Source organism: Mesocricetus auratus, unplaced genomic scaffold, assembly GCF_017639785.1.
Source record: "Mesocricetus auratus isolate SY011 unplaced genomic scaffold, BCM_Maur_2.0 Super-Scaffold_100011, whole genome shotgun sequence".
Classification (NCBI taxonomy): Eukaryota; Metazoa; Chordata; class Mammalia; order Rodentia; family Cricetidae; genus Mesocricetus; species Mesocricetus auratus.
The window spans coordinates 5273499-5289586 of NW_024429195.1; the positions used below are offsets into that span (position 1 = coordinate 5273499).

General features: G+C 39.1%; 2 long non-coding RNA genes across 2 annotated transcripts in view; one reads left to right on the forward strand and one right to left on the reverse strand.

Moving 5' to 3' along the window:
• The window catches only part of LOC110342405, a 94678-nt gene that overhangs the window by 12270 nt on the left and 66320 nt on the right, over positions 1–16088 (forward strand). Inside the window, exon 4 of the long non-coding RNA XR_005880303.1 lies at positions 14225–14543. This is a non-coding gene — a long non-coding RNA (uncharacterized LOC110342405). The remainder of the gene's footprint in view (positions 1–14224; positions 14544–16088) is intronic.
• On the reverse strand, positions 1347–3017 carry LOC121143165. The gene is made up of 2 exons (XR_005880304.1): positions 1734–3017; positions 1347–1564 (listed from the first exon to the last, which is right to left on the reverse strand). It is a non-coding gene; the product is annotated as an uncharacterized LOC121143165 (long non-coding RNA).

Here is a 16088-nt window from a genome sequence, read left to right on the forward strand (position 1 = left end):
AAATTTGTAGAGGGGCCAATTTTTGATAATAATCTTAAATTATACTAAAGTTAGCTGACTTTCTTAACCTGAGGCTTACAAGAGGTAACAGGGCATTCGGGGAGCTGTGCATTGTAACATCCAATAACATCTCTTCTATTACTGCATAACATGCCCTGAACCTTTAATGACTGAAAATGGGACTCTTTGAAATAACAGCTACTCCTAATTTAAACCTAGAATGGAAACTTGCTGGCATTTTACCATAAGTGCAGTGTTTCAAATGACATAAAGAGAAGGAGGCTCACATTAAGTTATTAGTCCCCGACTGAAGTTGGATGAAACACACATAAGGTAATACTTATTTTAGAAGTATAATAATTTTCTACTTAATAATTTGTTATTCCTAAGGTCTGTAATTAGATGAATGATTTTATTTGAAAAAGGCTTTTCTCTGGGAAAATGGAGACTTAGACAAAGAGATGAACTCTTTTCACTAGTAAGGGTGAGGTTTTTGCTTTCCTAGAGGGAAGGAACACAGGTTGGATAAGCCCTTCCTTCATCTTCCTCAAGTGTCCTACTTGTTAACAGCAGGGCAGGGAGGGGGGTTGGACCATCAGCCTATTTTTCATCCTAAGTTTCTTCATACTTACGGCCTAAGAAAGGCGAATTAGAAATCTTGTTTGGTTAATTTTGGCCCATTAAGTTTTTTTTAAAAGTCTCAGCAGCAGCTAAGCCACACAATCAGGTATCGATTTTTTTCCTGACCCCAACTAGAGTAAAGTATGTGCCAGGCCGAAGTTCTTCCCGAAGACACAATTATTCTTCCTCTAAGTCCCTCTGCGGTTACATATCTCTTAGAACTAAGAAGAAAAGAGAGATTCTGGAGCAAACTGCAAAATGGTAAGAGGCATATTCACTTTGCCAGTGAAAATGTTACATCCAACAAATAGCTTCTTGTTTAACTGCTGGGTCAGGAAATCTGTCTTAGTCATATTCATTATGTCATCTAGTACGCAGCTGCTACCCTAACTCCAGAGATGAATGAACACTGCATCTGAGTAAATGAGTATTGCCATACCCCCTCCAAAAAAGCAGGACTTGAGTAAAACAAAACACATTGGTAAATGCTTTGGAAAGTCACTATCAACTCAATATAAACTAATCTGTGTTGCTCACAGACCAACTACTTTATTACAGGCTATAGTTTTTGCTTAATAATTAAACATTAAATCCAGCCATGTCTTAATAGTTTTGAGTCCTGGCCTTCAATCAAACACTATAATGCATAGGATGCAGGGCCCAAGAAGACAGATGAGATTCACCTTCAACTTGAAGAAAAAAAAAACATACTAACAATTGACGAGTTCAGGTTGTGACCATTTATTTAGTAAAACTAGTTAGAATGCCAATGCATATGAGGACTTGGGAAGACGACTTTAGGAGGTATCTTAGCTAGGGTTTCTGCTATTGTGGTAAGCATCATGACAAAGAATTTGGTGGAGGAAAGGATTTATTTCAGCTAACACTTCTAAGTGATAGTCCATCACCGAGAGGATGTTGTGGCAGAAACCGGAGGCAGGAGCTGGAGCAGAGAGCACAGAAGAGGAGTGATGCTTGCTAGACTGCTCTCCAAGGCTTTGCTCAGCCTATTTCTTACGAAGCTCAGGATCACCCGCCCAGGGAGGCACCACCCATCACAGGATGGTCCTCCCGCATCAACCATCAACCAACACACTACTCCACAGACTCACCTACAGGCCAATCTGATGGAGGTGTTTTCTTAATTAAGAGTCTGTCTTCCCAGTCTGTCTAGGCATGTCTCAAGCTGACAGATAACAGCACCGTCGACCCCTCGTCAACTTGGCATACAAATAGATCACATCAGCTTTTATTTCTTGCTCTTCCCCAAGATCTCATATTAGTATCAATATCACAACGTAAAACACTCCAACTTTTAAAAGTTCCGTAGTCTTTAAAAGTTCAGTCGCAGGTTAGGTGTAGTGGCTCACGCCTTTAATCCCAGCCCTTGAGGTTGAGTCAGGCAAGATCTTTGTGAGTTTGAACTCAGCCTGGTTTACAAAGAGAGTTCCAGGACAGTTAGGGCTATTACACAGAGAGACTGTTTCTTGAAAAACAAAAACATAACCCACGATAGTCTCTTTAAAACAACCAGAAGTTCAGAGTCTTAAATTTATCCAAAGTATCTCTAGATATCTAGTTTCTCTAAAATATTCAAAGTCTAAGATTTCAGTCTCTCAATTGTGGTTCCTTAAAATGAAGAAATAAGTTAAATACTTTTCTTTTTACTCTAAGAGTGAAAAACCAGTCACACAGTCAGCCCGGTCACAATCAGACCAAAGCTAAACTTAAATCCAACAGTGAAAAAGTTCAGTGCGGGATGGCTGGTGCACACTCATGATTCTGTGGATCCCATGATCCTGTGGATCCCATGATGCTGTGGATCCCAAAGGGCTCGATTTCTCTGGCTTTGCCACCTGCCACGAGTACAGTTTGACTTGAAGGCTCAGGATGACTCCATCCACATCACAGGATGGCTACTGCCCCTGTTGGCCATCCCACGATACTGGCATTTCCAGTATGCTGGGATCTGTATTAAAACGGGCTGCACCTTCAGCCTATCCTGGACTCTCATCCGGTGCTCTTTACACGGACTGTCACTCGGCACTAAGTCTCAGCATCTCTCCATTACTCCTTTAATCCTGGGGCTTTTACAGCTACCGAGGCTGCTTCTTCCCAGTGGCCTCTCCTGGTCTCTCACAGTGCTGAGCCTTGGCTGCTCTCTAGGACGCCTTCGTCCCTTCCAAGCCAGTACCACCTGGCAAACTCTTGCACATTTCTAAGCTCTGCCAGCACCAGGCACAGCCTTGGCACCCTCTGAACCACGGCTTCTGTGCCCTGACCCTGAGGAAATACGCCCAGAAGATCTCACCTAAATGGCGCTGGCCTCCTCTGAACCACCATCAGGTTCTCAGCGCCATCTAGCCAGCCTTGACTGGCCCCAGCAGAGTGAAGGCTTGACTTTTGAGCTTACATTCTCTTGTTAATCACAACTGCCGATTCAGCCCCACCTGACCAGAACCCCATACAACATCTCTCACAAATGACGGGAGGAGTCCTGGCCTTTCTCCCACAAAAGTACACAAGCCAGGGCCTTTGTAGTAGAATGCTTGCCGTTCCCTCCTACTCCGGCTTATCTCTCCCCAACACGCCAGCTGAAACGAAAGTTTTGCTCTTTTATGAGAGAGGTTGATTATTCCTTATTTGTTGTTAAATAACAACCAACCATATTTTTATTTTACATTTTTCAGTGTGAAAAAAAAACCATCAACTTAAAGTACATGACCACGAGGTCAACAACTTTCAAGGACTGCTTTCTTGGAAATTCCGTATATGCATATATAATCAATATTTTCATATATGTGTGTGTTATATTTCCTTTGCTTTATCATGTCTCCCTCCAAAATCCATGGTCTCCCTCATTATTATTGTTTTAAATGCACACATATATTAATATGTATGTAAATACAATCTTCCGAGTTCATTTAATATTGCTCATATGTGTATATGTTTAGGGTTGACTGCTTGGGATGGGTAACCTAGCAGAGGCTATCTAGGGCACTTCCTGGAGAAGAATGCATTTCCCACTCTCCACAGCTATTGTCTGTAGCTCTTCATCTAGGGGTGGGGCCTTGTTCAATTCCTCCCATCCGTTGTTTTTCAGAGTTTGTTTAAACGAGATAAGTGGGTTTTTATTTTCTCATGCCTTTATCTGGCTGGCTTCTGTCCACTTTTTATATTTCACAGTATGTGTTTCTAGTTCCTAAGTGTGAGTCACATGCATGTCGTTTGAGTCATTCCCATGACCCGGCATCTGTGTCCACAGGCTGTGTCTACCCCAGGCATACTCAGATCATGGGCTGTTTGGATGGGGTTCCTGAGGTCTTGCTACTGGGCAGCAAAGTCTCACTAATTAGGCAAGAATCCTCCAGCAAAGTATTAGAAGCCAAGAAAGAAAAGCACCGGACCTTGACCTCTGCCGTAGAAACACAGAACATGTATACTGTTGGCTTTTATACCAGGAAAACAAGCAGAGAAGGAGAGATCACTTAGAATGCTGAGTATTTTTTATATGGGGACATCATCTTTCTTAGAACAGCAAGTACCTCAATAACATAGCACAAACACCACAACAGCAGATGGCTGTTCCTGTGGTCAACTGAAACCTGCCACATGTACACACAATACTTTATGAAGAAGGATTTTGCTGGACGAAATGAAGGATTCATTGTTTTATGACTACACAAGACTGCATTAAAGTGTGTGTGCACGTGCATGCGTGCTTGCACGCACCCGTAAGGAAGACTAGAGCAAGGCTAGATACATGCTGTCATACTGGGTTCAGTTAGTACACCTTCCATAGGCTGGCATAGTCAGAAATGTCAACTCTTGATATCAAGCAGCTTTGTAAGAGTCCCTTTAGGGTTCAAGGAAGGAGAGAGAAGCAAAGACATGCCAAAAGACTCCTGGGAACTAGAGTCGAGGGAAGGCTGAACTCACTCTGTGGACTTGCTGGCTCCTTAACAACTGGCCGTTGTACCGCACTTAGTAGACCCACAATGCATCTAGCGCTGCTGCTGCTGCTGCTTCCCCCTTTTCTCCTGCTATTCATCATGGAAATGTGAAACAAGGCAGCCATTTCCTTTCTGTCACAATGGGAATCTCTGCCAAACCGAGCCACTTCTAAAGTTCCTTGTGTATTGTAAGAGTCATAAAAGTTAATCATCACAAAGTATTACCTCGCTATTATGTTTTCTTCCCAAACGTTTTCTAGTCTCAAAGAAAAAAAAATAGGCAATAGACTATGAAGGTGGATTGCTGGCCTGAGGTTTCAAAAAGGAATGTTCAACTCAGAAAACATACATACAAGTAACATTATGGACTTACCAGGTTATATTTAGTAATATATGTATAAAAATACGTATCATCTGTATGTAAAACACATACATATGTTCAACACATACGTAGAAAACATAGTGTCTGTGAACAAAAAAGGACAAGAGTTTGAGTGAGAATAGGCTGGGTTATCTCGGGGGGTTTGAGGGAGGAAAGGGAAGGGGGAAATGCAATTGTATTAATCTCAAAAATAAGCGAAAAATTCTTTTCCCAAACTCCAGGATTCCAGAAAAAAAATATGGATGCGTATCTTAACTGAAAAATTCGGCTATAGATATTTTTAGTGAAAATTATAATTTTCTTTGTATTTCAAATTGAAAACATCTCCAAATCTAGTTTTTATGTTTCCCCCTGCTATTTCCATATTTAGAAATATATGGATAAAAGGTTACAGTATAGTGTAGCTGATGGCACAAATTTCTCTTTTCCGACAAATTTAAATTATATAATTTCAGAACCCTAGATAACTGTTTAGCTGGAGATTTTCTTTGCTGCTGTCCATATTGGTATATGTCAGTTGCCATTAAATGGAGTTCACTTTAGTGAATTCATCTTAAGGAATATATATATTACATTAGCGAAATATATTAAATAGTCCAGTGATTGATTGTATGTTTGGGGAAATATGATTTTATTTATTACACCATTGATTTAATACATATTCAGTAATATTTCACTGAGTTTATTTGATTTTGGCATGACACGCAGAGCTAAGTGAGTTGAATCCATGCTTCAATGTGAGTTTAAACAAATTCCATTGATATATATATATGTTTGCTCTTGCTAGTAAAACATATCCATTGGCTGGATGATAGAATGTCACCATGTCAGACTGCTTTTCGTGGCCTTAAAATTGTGCTTTCCCAGACCAGCTGGAGCCTCACATGAAGCATTGTTTCTCAAAACACTGCTGTAGCACATCCAGTCTTGGAGAGAGTTGGGCAACACAGGCATCTGCTGACTGACACAGGGAAGTATTCTTCACACTAGTCCAAAATTGTGACAAATGAAAACAGGTTTGTTTTCCATGACTTTCATTTAAGCTTAATAATATCCGTGCTATAAATACTTGTTCCTAGACTCATCCATTTATATGACACTTGAAGTAATTTATACAGCCTCTTGCCAGGTCAAAAGGCAGCTCTGCTCACTGACAGATACTTTTACCCTGAAGCCGGCATCTAATCTCCAGTTTCTGTAGCGTACATCTTCCTTCAGCGAAAATTCTCATTGATAATTAAACCCCAGAGAAATACTTCCTAAACAGATGCTGCGTTTAGTTACTGAACATGGAGCGAGTTGGCATCAAACAGCAGCTGCTCTTGTTTACGTTTGTAGATATTCTCCTGGCACCAAAAGTTCTTCATTCCAGAGTCCTCATTCCACCTGTCTTCCGGCGTACACATTGTCTGGAGAGAGTGAAACCCAAGACCCAGATCCTGGTGTGTAGGGTGAGAGGCCGCAGTGGGCTGGAAAAGGCCAGGCAGCCCCATCACTGGGGAACAGGCAGAGCACAGTAGAGAGAATGCAGTGGCCCTTCGCAGCAGAGATACTTCAGGCGTCTAGTACTCGTGTTGACCACTTAATCGTTCTAACTCTGTTGTGGAAGAAAGAAAGAATGACTGACATAAGCAGAAAGGATCTTGTTTGGTTTTTATTTGACTCCCATCTCAAAGCCAGCTGAATTAAAAAGTCACATATATTCAATTGATTTCAGAAGATAGAGCCAAATGTGGGACTGAGTACAATTAATCACTATGGTAACCACCAGGGATCTTCCCCCACCGTTGCAATGGCAGCGTTGACTGTCAGTGTGCTGGCACCTAATGTGGAAAACCCCAGATAGGTTTTGAAAAATAGTCTGAACTTATATTGTCAAGTTTACAGGAAAAGATATGCGACTCCACAGTTTTATTTTGCATATATATATATATATATATATATATATATATATAACATACTTGAATGGTCAACCTTTTTAAAAATGATTTGTTTTTAATTATGTATGTATGAATGTGTGGATGGATGCTGGTGTAGGTACATGTGACTACAGGTGCATGCAGAGTCCAGAAGAGGGCATGAGATCCTCTGGAGCTTGTATTACAGATGGTTGTGATCCACATACCTGGATAAGGTAGGAAACAATTGATCTTCTGCAAGAGCAGTATAGGGCTGCTAACCCCAGAGTCATCTCTCCAGCCTGGATGTTTAATGTTGTACAAAAGATCTTTAATGTATTTGTTGATGCTCAAAAGTGAATTTGAAACAAAACCAAATTCAAGGTAAGTTGGCTGAAAGCTTGTATTAAAAAAAGATCCTAACTATTTAGATATTCATAGTGACTTAGACTTCAATTGACTATAGTCACTACAACACTCCAGCTAGGAGAAATACTAGGTATGTGGCCATGCCCAGAGAATTTCTTATACTAATGTGGTAATGTACAGTAAAGACATATGAATAAAAAGAGTCGTCCAATATGATAGTTAGCATTGAATGAATGGTTCTGACCTATACATGTGTCCTCTGTTATAGCTTGGATATGAAATGTCTCCTTAAAGGGCTCGTCTATTAATGGCTTGCTCCCCAAGGTAAACGGTTTCAGAGATGAGGTTTTGAGGGAGTTACTGAGTCACAAGATCTCTGCTTTTGTCACTGAATTAACCCCAATGATGGATTCAGTTTTATGGGTCTATTGGGAGGTGGAAGTTTCCAGAGGAGGGGCCTATTTAAAGGAAGTAGGTCACGAGGGATCTATTCTCAGGAACTATGTCTTAGGGTGGACATCTACCTCTCTGCTTCTAGGCTGCTATTAGATATTTTTCCTCCATCTGGCCTTCATCCATGATGTTTTAAATCTTGGAATAAGTCTGATAGCAATGGAGTCAGCTAACACAAACTGGCATCTATAAATAATGAGCCAAAAGAAACCCTTCCTGAAGTTGTGTAACAGTGACTATAGCCTGACTAGTATGCCTTCAACTACCTTATTGCTCTCAGTTTACAATCTTGGAATAACCCCAGAACACACGACATCCTTTCTCCAAGTCATCACAGTGTTGATTGATCCCACGTATTGTCTAAGTTTAGATTCAAACTGGTCACACAACAAAAGTCAGCTTTTGATTCATTCAATAGGGATGTTTTGAATGACCTGGTATCTGAAGTTATATCAGGAACTTCAAAAATGCTATGCATAAAGACACACAGAAAAAAGTCTTATTGTAAGCCAACTTTACTGCGATAAGTTGACAAAGTGTCCAAACTAATAAATGGCTGCTTAACAAGCATGTACAAAAAACCCCTCATTTGCAAGCTTTGTCTTGTGGCTTGTGACAAGTTCTGCGGCAAGAATTGGATTTTGTATGAGTAAAGACTGAAAAGGAAGTAAGGGTCAGCTTATATTTGACCTTTCAGAGCATAGTACAAACTATGTCCTGTAACCCCCCACCCTTTTCTCTAGATAGAAGCCATAGGTGACTGGCTGCTTTAGTGAGTGACTGAAGTGACCAGAGACAGTTGGAATTATTTTAAAGTGATAATAAACAATTTAATTTTTTTCCCTAAAATTTGAATACAGGATTTTTTCACAGATAGCATGATCGTGATGGTTATTACATTTTAAAGCAACATGTCCACTTTAAAACACAAGTTCCTTCAAGGACCAGGGGGCCATTTTCATAAAACAAAGTGCCTATATTTTCAGATCTTAAAAGTATCTAAGGCCACAATAACCATTAAGTTGCATTAAAGTTGAAGCATTAGAGCTTGTTTTATTGTCAAAATCACTAACTTCTTAGTGACATAGCCATGGAGGGAACCCATAGTTACCATGTGATAGGTTCATTCCATTATAAAATGTGTATGCATTAGAAGAAAAGATGAAGAAATTTCAGAGACGTCAATGCAAAATACGTCCCTTAATCATCTCTTGATAATAGTGTTGTAGTACAATAAACATCAAACATCAGGAACAATGTTGTCCTTTTCAAATGTATCTGTGAGCCAGCATTTGAAGACCTCCTTTAGGTTGTCTTTGTGTCCACCTCACCCAGATATCTTACCTCCTTGTGTAATAGGAATGCTCACGTGGTCTTACTGTAACGGAGGGTGCCATGTGTAACTGGCAGAAATAGGCTACAGCCCTTCCTTACACTATTTGAGCTCTGCCCCCAAACAGATCCGTTTTATGTGATTTTCTTTTCTTTTTCTTGTTTCTTTTTCTTTTTCTTTTTTTTTGCTTCAATCCATGAAGACCTGTACCTACATCCTATTAACCGACACAGGTATCGGGCATAATTTGTTCTAACTCGATATTCCTAAAACTCAACAATGAAAGAGCCTTGAAAGTTGATGCTGATGGTGTTTGTTGACTGCTTTGAGTTAGAGGGACTTGAAAAGCAGCCAAAGCAAGAAGATAATGCTGACTTCCTTTACTTCCTTTCTGTTTTGTAGAAGCAGGAAATATGAACGGTGTCGTCCCTGCACTAAGGGAAGCAATAATCTTCTCATCAAGGACAGGAAGTTCAAGCTAGTAGATTGCTGTAGAGGCCCAGTTAAAATTAACTTAGCTTCTCAATTTCCCCATGAAACTTAGCTTCTTGCAACTCAGTATTCTCGTCCATTCAATATGTATGTAACTGACCCAAATGTTTTTTTTTTTTTTTGGTCATCATTTCTTTATGAAAGTTATTTTGTCATGTAAACTTAACAGTCATGTTAATTTAATCGCCAGGCTCAGACAAAAAGAAAAGCTAGCACAAATGAGATAAAATCTACCTCATTTCTCTACACCAACTCTTATTAATTACTTAATTTCACTCTTTCATTTTTCTCTCACCTATCTTTATGTAAAACATATTCTAACAAAGAATCTATTAAGTCTGAAGTAACCATAAACTAAAAATAGTAAGACATTATTTTTAAATTGTCAGACCTCATATTATTAATTACGCCTGTGGGGATATTTTATGAATTACTTTTAAACTGATACATTTCCTGGAAGAAAGAGAGTATACTTTTAGTAAGTATAGGGTGTTTTCTGAGAGGGAATTGCTTTTTCTGTCTTCTTAGGCTCAGTTATTGGGGGCCTGAGGATATAGCTAACTATACGCACATTCACATGATTAAGAAATGGGATTACTATACATATGGAAAACATGAAAGGAAAAGCTTACCGGTGTTCACAGATGAGCACTTTCATGCCTCACCTTGCGAAGGAAGATGCTGCTACCAGAGGAAAAATGACATCCCACCCTCAGAAGACAGGAAGGTCTAGGACAATATGATAATAGTTGTTTATGAAGCTGTGGATCATTGACTTATTTGTTGATTCTTCCTCAACCAGAAAACTCCCATGGAGAAGGGCAGGTGTCCATGGCAGCCCCCTCCAGAGCCAAAGGGAAGTGTGATAAAGCTTCTTTCTACTCACGTGGAATCTCAAGTGCTGTCAGCTACTGTGACCTTTAGGCCAGCACTGGGTTCTCACTAAATCCCCAAGTCATACTAGCAAAAACCAACCAACCAACCAACCAACCAAAAAAAATCCCTTTAGAGTTTGTTTTACCTGTGAGATTTGCTTTGTTGAGCACTTTCCTAGCCTGGCCTTTAATAAGTGGGTAGATGAGTTTGAGGTCAGCCTGGCTTGCAGAGTAGGTTCTAGGCCAATCCGGGCTATATTATAAGACCTTGTCTCTCAAAAAAAAAAAACTAACTCAAAACTTTTCTAGGAGACTGGAGGGCATGTACTGCTGTTGCAAGAACCTGAGTGTGGTTTCAAGTACCTATTACCAAGCAGCTCACAGCCACCAGCAACTCTACCTCCAAGCTTCTCACAATTCTGAATGCAATTCACCAGTGTTCTCTCTCTCTGTCTCTCTGTCTCTGTCTCTGTCTCTGTCTCTCTCTCTCTCTCTCTCTCACACACACACACACACACGAAATTAAATTTATGAATGAATCTTTAGAAACAACTATTCTAGCAATTTCAAAGCATACTGCTTGAATCTAATTGAGTCTGCTGTTTGCATAATGTTAATAAATTGGATTTTAGAATTTCTCAATTTACATGATAAACCACGCAGGATAACCTGAAAAAAAATACACCAGCTTGAAATAAGTGAATAGTGACTGGGAGCAAAGGCTTGAAAGAGGAAACAGAGCAGAGGAGGTGTTCTGAAGGGCAGGAAAGAGGAGGGCATTCCTCTAGTGTCTTCAAAAGGTCGAGGATCAAGGCTGATGACCTGGTGAGTCAGGACACTGGTTGGCTGTCTCTATCGTAGCTAATACACACAGAAATATAAGTAGTTAATGTCACTATGAAATACAGAATAGCATACATTTTCATAGTACTCTTCCTAAAAATAAGCTATTGAAATAACAAATGAGTGAACTTCACGAAGTTTCTAGACATCACCTGTAAATAATTGCTAAACAGGCACATGTCTTGTTAAAGTATAAGTATGAAGTAGTCATGTCTAACTACAAAAACTCAACATCTGTTCTGGAAAGACAAACGCATTCCTAATTCGATGTTTTGGGTATGACACCGTCTTTTGGTTCAAACTTTCTTAGATCAGTGATAACGTATATGCTTATTTCTGTTGTTTGTAATTTGTAATGTAACTTAATTTAAATTACAATAAATGAATAGCGGTTAATTGAATCTTATTGTCATAATTAGAAAATAAATTTTCAGAAAACACTTTCTTGTCAGTATGAAAACAATTAATTTGCAATTACTTGTTCCTGAAATCATAAAAATCTCTCAATGTACAAATACATATATAAATATTCCATCTTTAGCTTTAAAAATTTATTATGCCATCATCTCTATGCACTACACTGGGTTACAATAAATTACAAAGAAAAAATATTTTGTCTAAGATCAAAAACGAATAAGGTGTGAGTGGCTTGAGCAGTCTGTGGGGCCACTGGCAGTGGGACCAGGATTTATCACTAGTGCTTGAACTGCTCTTTGGAGCCCATTCTCTTTGGAGGGATAACTTGCTCAGCCTAAATATATTGAGGAGGGCCTCAAAGTAAGGTGCCAGAGTTCTTTGACTTCCCATGGGAAGCCTTACCTTCTCTGAGGAGTGGATCAGGAGGGGAGTTGGGAGGAAGGAAGGAATAGCAAGAGGAGGCGATGGAGTGGGAACTGTGTAGGTATATAAAATAAGAAACACTTGGTTGGGAGGCAGAGGCAGGAGGATCTCTGTGAGTTCGACACCAGCCTGGTCTACAAGAGCTAGTTCCAGGACAGCCTCCAAAGCCACGGAGGAAACCCTGCCTCAAAAAACCAAAAAAAAAATGAGAAAGATTGTTTTTAAAATAAAAAAAATTATAAAAATATAAATGAGATGTTTGGCTGGATTAAAACTTAGTATGATTTGTAATTCTTCATTCTTACCGCACATTCTATTGGGAGGTCACCTGAGATGTGCTCAGGTAAGCAGGTCACAAATCCTTGAAGCAATTTTTGCTGAGTTTGGACAGTTTGCGTTGCTTTCTGTGGTTCTACAGATCAAACCTAGGCTTTGTGTCTAATAGGTCAGTGCTCACCAGTGAGCTACAGCCCCAGATCTTGTTTTCCTGGGACAGCACCTCCAGCATCTCCATGAGCAAGCCAAATTGGTCTCAGTTTCTGAACCTCCTCCTTCCTCTACCTCTCTAATGCTGTTTCCTCACTGACTTGCACCTGGTGAAAAATGAGACCAGAAAAGACACATGACATATGACAGAGCTGGTCAATAACTCTTTACCATTTTGCTGCCAATGATTATTTGAAATCTATAATATGAAAACATGTTGAGATCTATCCAAAATTAAAAGCAAGAATATACTGAAGACAAAGATATATTGCATTTCCTTCCTCTGTGATATAATGGGAGAGAAATAAACACAGGATTTGGGAATGAGCATGCTTTATTGCCTTGGTACCAATATTAATTCAACCCATTTTCAATATCCAGGGCAACAGGTGCAGTTTCAAATGCTTATGTCTTAGTCACTGAAGTTAAAAGTATATAAGAGAGTATTTCTGAAAACATTCATTTAGCATCTAAATAACACTGGCTGGATACACAGCTGTTTCTTTTAAATCCGTTTCTTAAGAACAGTCGTTTGGATATGTCCTAACATTGTTGACAAACATCTGTTGGATATGGAAAACCATATTATATGACAGAAGTTACTGCAAAATTATGTAAGAACCAAAGACACAGATTATTTGAAAGTGTGTATGCTGTTAGGATAAGTGCTTAAATTATTTCAGAAAAATCAGAATTTATCAGAGGATGCTAATTCTCAGAAATAAGTCAGTTGGAAGGATTCACTAACTCTGTATCTGTGTGTGTGTGTGTGTGTGTGTGTGTGTGTGTGTGTGTGTGTGAAGTCTGTGGTGACTCTAGAAGTAGAATGTTTATTGTTTTAATGTATAATCATCTTTGCAACTTTGCTATTTATTTTTGCTAATGAAGTAACTATTAACCTTCACTAAACAAGACTTGAGTATATATTTTCTTTGCATTTTATGCTGTATCTCAAAATGCTTTTAAGGTCCATGGTTCACTAAAATAGAGGCTAATAAGAAGAAAGAGCAAAGCAGAGGTCAATTATTAAAGTAGGTCATGAAAATAGAGAACAGAATATGCCTACAGTAATCTGCACCAGTTTTTAGCTTAGATATTATAAATATTGATTATTTATCTTAATGTGTAAAAACATGCGATTCATTCGTTGCACTTAGAATAAACTGAATATGTCTATAAAAAATAAAATAATGATTTTTTATACGGGCTTTGTAATTGGTTCAGGTCTGTTCTCCTTCCACCTCCACTCATAGACAAACGAGGAAAATAAGTGCTGTTTTGTTGTTTTCAATGCAATATCAAGTCTAGAAGTTGCGAGTTGTGCATTGGTGTTTTTTTTTTTTGCTACATTTTGCTTGCAACACAAAATACTCACTCTGAAAACACAGAATGAAATAATTAACCAGTCATTGCAAAGCAAATGTTAGCCCCGTGCCCAACGCAAAACAAACCACTTTTATTTCTCTGCCACAACAAATGCTATTTCTTGTCCTCGAGTTCATTTCTAATCCTTTTGTTGTGCATGTATTGTATAAACTGTGGATCCTTCTTCACAGTAATGGTGAAGTAATGGTCTTCCACTGTGTGCTCGCAGGAAGGAAGCCCATCACATTTTGCTCCTGTGGTTGCTGTTGTTGGGACAGCTTGCATACTCAGTTGCGCCTTCTGCTTTTACGCAGCTCTTAAAACTAAGCGAAACGTTCGTGAAATCAGCTACCTTCTGGGAATGAGAGAATCTCGGGCTGGCTCCCTCACTTCTCAAGAAGAGAAGCTGAATCCAGGGACCCTGTAATAACCCCTCTGACACCATGCCCAGGCAGGAGTAGAATTGGAGCTGGAGTTCACATTCCCTGAGACAGCCCACCCTTCCCTCCGGGTTCCATCTCGTCTAATGGTGTCCACAAGAGAAAATGGGCCAAAGAGGAAGTCACTTCACTCTCCTTCCGAACCCACTGCTGTAATTCTGAGGACAACGAGGTCCCTCTGAGAGGGAGACAGGTGGGTACACTCAGACTCCCATTCCTGAGGTGTGCTGGTTCAGGTGTGTCCTGCTTGAGGGACACCTGCTGTCCCTCTGCATTTTTTTCTCTGTGCATATCAAGTTGCCATTGCTTTCCCAGGACCCTTGTTCAGTTTTGAATATGTCGGGGGTTCATTCCAAATGTGATCCTAGTCTGAGATGTAAATGTAGCAGAGAAGGCGTCTTCCAGATGAAGCTGTAGCAGAGAAGGCATCTTCCAGATGAAGCTGTTATTTCATCAGGCAGTCAAAGCCGACCTAATTCTGGCATGTGACTGACAGCTTACCTCTCCGACTGGGAGGCGATTTGCGAAGGGAAACGTTTGCTAAAATAAACACAAGGCTAAACTGAGATGTTAAGTTTAAGGTGATGGGCAGTGATGTACGGTGCTGTTGTATCCTGAGAGCCCCGCAATTATCATTTCATTGTGCCGATTTGATCGCCTTAATATTTTCATGCTGGGAAAAGAATACTGGAATAGAGGCTTCCTCGGGATTCGTTTTTAAATAAAGTAAACCCATATCAAAACTACCTTTTAGAAATGTAACTAAAAGTGGTACAAAAAGTTTGAAACACAAAGATGGCTTTAAAGCAAAATTTTAAAGTATGCTTACATTAGAAATTATGCTCATGGTGTTTTAATGTACACTCAATTTGACTTAGTAATTTCTTTTGCTGTGTCAGACTTTCTATTTCAAATTTCAGTCAAGTATAAAAAATAAATATTAATTTGCGTGGTAGGGAATACTACTGGTTTCTTTCCATCAATGGTGATGAAATAAATGAAAATTAAAAGAAGGAACTATCTCACATCTATAAAATTTGTTTAAAAAAGTCATTATTCTAAGACCATTGTACATCAGAATTTGTAATTTAATTGTAAAGTCATTTATAAGTACCTTAAATTGTAAAAAATATTTAGCATCCTATGGTTTTGGATAACATACTCCCAGTATCTTGAAAAATAAGTGTAAGTTCAAGATTTTACTATATGCTCAAAATAGCACATGCATATAAAAGTACCATTGTGAAGACTTGGTAGTAGCCTGACATGGCACCCATTTGTAGCAAAAGATATTGAAGAGATGAATGAATCTCCTTGCTATATGTTTATTTAAGTAGGTGGGAGGATCTGAAGGAAAAGCAGAACGTGAAAAACTGATTGATACTATCAAAAATGTATCAATTGTATTTATTGCTCTCACTACTTCGCTCAACTCAGTTAAAATGTGAAGACTCTGGATTCATAAGTTAGATGTAAGAGGAACAAAATGCAGGATTTCCCTGAGAAATAAGAGAGACTCATCAGTGTCATGACAGACAAAATAAATCTCCACAGGAAGAAGGATTACAACACCGAAACCATAAGTATAAAGACTAAGACTTGAGATGTGAAACTAATGAGGCAACATTTTGAATTTCTCAGAAGGCAGCTGACATTTTTATAGGTATAAATGATACTGTTTCCATGATTTCCAAACAGTCCCTAACACATTGGACTTACGCTTGAAATTAATTTCTCT